The 6,182-nt window shown below is 31.0% G+C and overlaps 1 long non-coding RNA gene across 2 annotated transcripts; it reads right to left on the reverse strand.

The window, feature by feature from the left end:
- Positions 1–1,092: 1,092 nt before the first annotated feature.
- On the reverse strand, positions 1,093–6,154 carry LOC106477162. Of its 2 annotated transcripts, none has more exons than XR_001291969.2 (4): positions 6,120–6,154; positions 4,960–5,057; positions 1,848–4,509; positions 1,093–1,672 (listed from the first exon to the last, which is right to left on the reverse strand). It is a non-coding gene; the product is annotated as an uncharacterized LOC106477162 (long non-coding RNA). The 2 variants fall into 2 exon arrangements; XR_001291970.2 differs by lacking the exon at positions 6,120–6,154 and adding an exon at positions 5,924–5,981.
- Positions 6,155–6,182: the final 28 nt, after the last annotated feature.

Here is a 6,182-nt window from a genome sequence, read left to right on the forward strand (position 1 = left end):
AACCAATAAGTAACCCACAACAGTCAATGGAACACAGTAAATACCATCCTGCTATGTAAGCCACAACTGTCAATTGAACACAGTGAATACCAACCTGCTAATTAAGCCACAACAGTCAATTGAACTCGGTAAGTATCAACCCGTTAAGTAAGTCACAACAGTCAATGGAACACAGTACATATCAACCTATTAAGTAAGTCACAACAGTCAATGGAACACAGTAAATACCATCCTGCTATGTAAGCCACAAAAGTCAATTGAATACAGCAAATACCAACCAGCTAAATAAGACACAACAGTCAATGGAACACAGTAAATATCAACCTGTTAAGTAAGTCACAACAGTCAAATGAACACAGTAAATATCAATCTGCTAAGCAAGCCACAACAGTCAATGGAACACAGTAAATATCAACCTATTAAGTAAGTCACAACAGTCAATGGAACACAGTAAATATCAACCTATTAAGTAAGTCACAACAACCAAATGAACACAGTAAATATCAATCTGCTAAGTTGCAACAGTCACTGGAACATAATATTTCATCTGAATGGTATGAATATGTCTGGCATTGCTAGAGATCATGCCAGAAATGGATAAAAATGCTGTTCTTAAGTAAAGAAAAATAATTATCTCTAGTGGTTTTTGGTATCCATGACTTGTTAATGGTTTAGGTGCAAATATCCTGTAAACTGTTATTCTTTGTGCTGTGTGATTTGGCTGTTAATCCAGTGACGAGCATCACATTTTAAACCAATCATTCTTCAGGTGTACATCTATCCATCCTTAGTTGCAGTACAGTTTAAATTGGACGTATCCTTAGTTGCAGTACAGTTTAAATTGGACGTATCCTTAGTTGCAGTGCAGTTTAAATTGGACGTATCCTTAGTTGCAGTGCAGTTTAAATTGGACGTATCCTTAGTTGCAGTACAGTTTAAATTGGACGTATCCTTAGTTGCAGTACAGTTTAAATTGGACGTATCCTTAGTTGCAGTACAGTTTAAATTGGACGTATCCTTAGTTGCAGTACAGTTTAAGTTGGACGTATCCTTAGTTGCAGTACAGTTTAAGTTGGACGTATCCTTAGTTGCAGTACAGTTTAAATTGGACGTATCCTTAGTTGCAGTACAGTTTAAATTGGACGTATCCTTAGTTGCAGTACAGTTTAAGTTGGACGTATCCTTAGTTGCAGTACAGTTTATGTTGAACATATCCTTAGTTGCAGTACAGTTTAAATTGGACATACCTAATTTTTCTTTCTGACAATACATAGTTAATAATTGTGTTGTGTGGTTATCCCATAAATTGATCTGTGCCAAACATTTACAAATATTTTGGTCATCTGATGCAACTGTATTTTACAAGATTACCCCTTTGGCATTTTGTCTCAAATAAGTTCCTATCTTTCTGTTGGTTCTTTTGATAATTTTATCTGAATCTTGCCTTATTTGACTTACAGGTGAAATGGGCATATTATAGACTCTAAAGATTTACACAGAGCCATCACTTAACAACTGACCACAGGGCATGCAACATTCACTGGTTATTATAGTGGATTGACTTTCAGTAACGTCACGAAACCTAATGTCAAACACGTTACCTTGTTTCAAGCTTCACTCCTAAAAACCTTATGTCAAACACATCACCTAGTTACAGCTTACTTCCTAGAACCTAATGTCAAACACATCACCTAGTTACAGCTTACTTCCTAGAACCTAATGTCGACTTGTTACAAGTGTTACTCCTTGAAACCTAATGTCAAAAACATCACCTAGTTACAAGAATTACTCCCGAAAACATAATGTTAATAAACTCCTCACCCTGGTACAAACATTACTCCTAGAACCTAATGTCGACTTGTTGCAAGTGTTACTCCTTTAAACCTAATGTGAAACACATCACCTAGTTACAAGAATTACTCCCGAAAACATAATGTTAAACTCCTCACCCTGGTACAAACATTACTCCTTGAAACATGGCTTTTATTTTAACAAACATATTGTTTTAGAACCCTGAAGAAAATGAGCTTTTCTGAGAAAAAGACCTGTATGACATCCAGTTTTAGATCCTCACAGCTCTTTACTAATTGGTGATGTTACAGATTTGAGGCATAGCCCATTCTCAGTGTCATGTGTTGTGCAATTCCTGTTTTATATGGGCATAGTATGTTATAGTCCTGTTACAAATGAACCTATTATTTTAATAAGACAATAACATAGAGTCACTCAAGGAAACATGTTTATTTACAGTTTCAAACATTGTCTCCAATAATTCCTCTTTATAATAATAGCTTTTTTACATACAATTTCTTATCATTTCAAGAAAAAAAACTGGTATTAAATTTTCCCCAATTAAACACTTCTGAATAAAAGCTTGATACTACAGTTTATATATGCTAAAATAACAGTCCTATTAAACTGATGAAGAAGTTTAAAATTTTGTAACTTTTATTAGTAGCAAGATATACATTATCATTATAAAAATTTGGCTACTCTGGTCAGCTTGTCATCAAGATTTAGTGAACCAACAGTTTTGTTATTGGATTTATGGTTTTTCTAAAACATATTAAATAAACATTCAACGATAAACAAACTAATTTCACAATTTAGTGTACATGTACTCCATCATTCATGGACAGCTTTGTATGAGGTAATTATGATTACACGACAATTTTAAACATCACTTTTAATAAATCCCAAATTCTCAGTTGGTATAGACATGCTCTGTAACTACCAGGTTACAACTGGTATTGTATATCACTAACAATTTTTATACATATTCTGATTGCAGGTTTAAATGAACATAACATGCAAGAACAATACTAAACGTCTAAAAGCCTGTTAAAATAGTGGAGGTATCAGAAATAAATGTCAGTGAATTTTAGATAAAAAATTGAGTACAACATTTACACTATTTGTAACTATAAACTACGTAACATTCCATGTTACACTACAAGAAACACTCGGTCTAAGATTGTTATACAGGCACAGACTTAAAAGCTACAGTCAGCATTTCTATATTATAAAATCCAATCATCACAGCTTTTAATCTAAAACATTAGCATCAAAACAAAACTAGAAACCACCTGAGAATTCTGAGAAATGCAACTTGAGATGCAAACTGTCCAAGAATCCAGACTTTTTCTGTACATAGGTAAATGGCCATTCTTCGGCCAAACCTAACAACATTTTACAACTAAACATAAACATTTCTCGTGCAGAGCTAAGCAACATACACAAATCTAACTTTCATGAAACCAAATACAATTTGAAAAGATTTATTTTAAAAAGTGCATTTTTTAACATACTATCATAAATACTCTAAAAATAATATCACAGTGTTTAAAGTTTACTTGAATCAGAAGTATTGTACATTAAGATAATAGGCTGTTCATGTACTAAACTGTTGGACTACACATAAATAAAATATTCAGTTAACTAAGTCACATAATTATTATAACAGTGGAAACTTGATGTTTGTAAACAAACACCTGCCTAATATTATTCAATAAATTATTATTATAACAGTGGAAACTTGATGCTTGTAAACAAACACTTGCCTAATATTATTCAATAAATTATTATTATAACAGTGGAAACTTGATGCTTGTAAATAAACACCTGGCCTAATATTATTCAATAAATTATTATTATAACAGTGGAAACTTGATGCTTGTAAACAAACACCTGCCTAATATTATTCAATAAATTATTATTATAACAGTGGAAACTTGATGCTTGTAAACAAACACCTGCCTAATATTATTCAATAAATTATTATTATAACAGTGAAAACTTGATGTTTGTAAACAAACATCAATTGTCAGTATCAGGGTATTTATAAACTTTATTTTAATATATAGCCAATAGTCAGTATCAGGGTATTTATAAACTTTATTTTTTAATAGGTAACCAATGGTCAGTATCAGGGTATTTATAAACTTTATTTTAATATATAGACAATAGTCAGTATCAGGGTATTTATAAACTTTATTTTAATATATAGACAATAGTCAGTATCATGGTAAGATTTTTGTTCAAGTAAATATATTCAGCCCTAATCATTGTGTTGTGTAGTTATATAACTTAACGACATATAAAAAAAAATTCAGTTAATCAACTACAGAAACCCATGGCTGCTATCGTCTCTGCTAAGTAGTAGTTAAGCTTTCGTTTAAGAGTTTTAAAGAATTTTCTTCCAACAGCTCAATTCATAACAGGCAGATTTGTTATTTATCTTCAGTTTATTTTAGAAACTGTGTCAGAAAAATATTAATATATTACTTTATACAGTGGTGCTTTTTTTACTCTATACAGACATATTATTAATTTATATTTTAAGTTGTTTGGTTCTTCACACAAATATAATCTTTGAACTAAAGCCTCTTGGCAGTATCGTTGGATGTACAGGTGACAAATTTTTGATACAAACTTTCTACTGTAACCACAAATTTTGATAATTTTACTCGTCACTCCAGGTGAGTTGCTTCTTTCATGGCCCTGATCCATCTGTTAAGATTACGAGAAAAAAGAACACATATAACGATACATTGAAAGGATACATATAAACACCTGGAACTTGAGTAAAGGTAAGATAATACAGGATAAACATAACTCAAACTTTCCCACCTCATAAACCTCAAGACATAATAAACTGGTTATTTCTCAAAGTCTGTGATATAGGTAGTGTAAAGTTTTGCATTAAATAAGAACAAAATATCCAAATTAAACTACATTAGTGGTATTAACATTGCTAAGTAAAAAAAAAAGAATCATGAAAAAAAAAACTTTCAATTTCATTCAGAAGGAAAAGAAAATCTTCAGTTCAACTTTACAAACTGAAACTTTAGTAATAAGTTTCATTAAGTTCACATAATCAGTTTTTACGAACAAGAATAATTAAAACACCCAAGGAGTGAAAATTACCAAATGTAGAACAGAATACTAAAAGACAGTTACCTTTCTGCAGAGCTGGGCGTATCAGCATGAAACAGAACTGGAGGTAGTCCTGGATGAGTCAGTTGAAACAGTAAACTCTTATCAACACCATCTGTTGCCTAATATAGAAATCTGTACATTTAACAAATGGAACTACATAAGTGTTACTTAAGAATAGAATAAATCAGAAATATTACTTCAGTTACACAATACAGTCAATTATTTCACTTTCTCTGTTGTCTAGTGCTAACATCAAAGCCAGATTAAAGCATTTCTATTTTACTAAAAGCATAAAGTAAGAAACAAGAACGTATAAACAAAACAAAAATAAGAGTGCCCGTACTTATTACAAGTTCCATTTTCTTACAAGTGGTAAAATAGTATCAGAACAGGTCATAACACACAATTCAATTAGATACAGGGCTTTATTAACTTTAAAATAAAAATGCATTTATAATTGGCAGATTTGTTGGTTAAATCTAAATTGTTTACAACATTACTTGAGAAACAAGTATTAAATAGATAATCTAACACTCAGGTTCTTATAGTTTAGGTATTAAATATATATCTCAATGTTTCTATGGAAGAGTCTTAACAAACAAACTAAGTATACCTCTGTAATTGTTCCTATAGAATAGTCTTAACAAACAAACTAAATATACCTCTGTAACTGTTCCTATAGAATAGTCTTAATAAAGAAACTAAATATACCTCTGTAACTGTTCCTATAGAACAGTCTTAACAAAGAAACTAAATATACCAGTTACAGAGGTATATTTAGTTTATTTGTTAAGACTGTTCTATAGGAACAGTTACAGAGGTATATTTAGTTTCTTTGTTAAGACTATTCTATAGGAACAGTTACAGACAGAGGTATATTTAGTTTCTTCTGTAACTGTTCCTATAGAATAGTCTTAACAAAGAAACTAAATATACCTCTGTAACTGTTCCTATAGAACAGTCTTAACAAATAAACTAAATATACCTCTGTAACTGTTCCTATAGAATAGTCTTAACAAAGAAACTAAATATACCTCTGTAACTGTTCCTATAGAATAGTCTTAATAAAGAAACTAAATATACCTCTGTATTTGTTCCTATAGAATAGTCTTAACAAAGAAACTAAACATACCTCTGTAACTGTTCCTATAGAATAGTCTTAACAAACAAACTAAATATACCTCTGTAACTGTTCCTATAGAATAGTCTTAACAAACAAACTAAATATACCTCTGTAAATGTTC

Source organism: Limulus polyphemus, unplaced genomic scaffold (genome assembly GCF_000517525.1).
Source record: "Limulus polyphemus unplaced genomic scaffold, Limulus_polyphemus-2.1.2 Scaffold13098, whole genome shotgun sequence".
Taxonomy (NCBI): domain Eukaryota; kingdom Metazoa; phylum Arthropoda; class Merostomata; order Xiphosura; family Limulidae; genus Limulus; species Limulus polyphemus.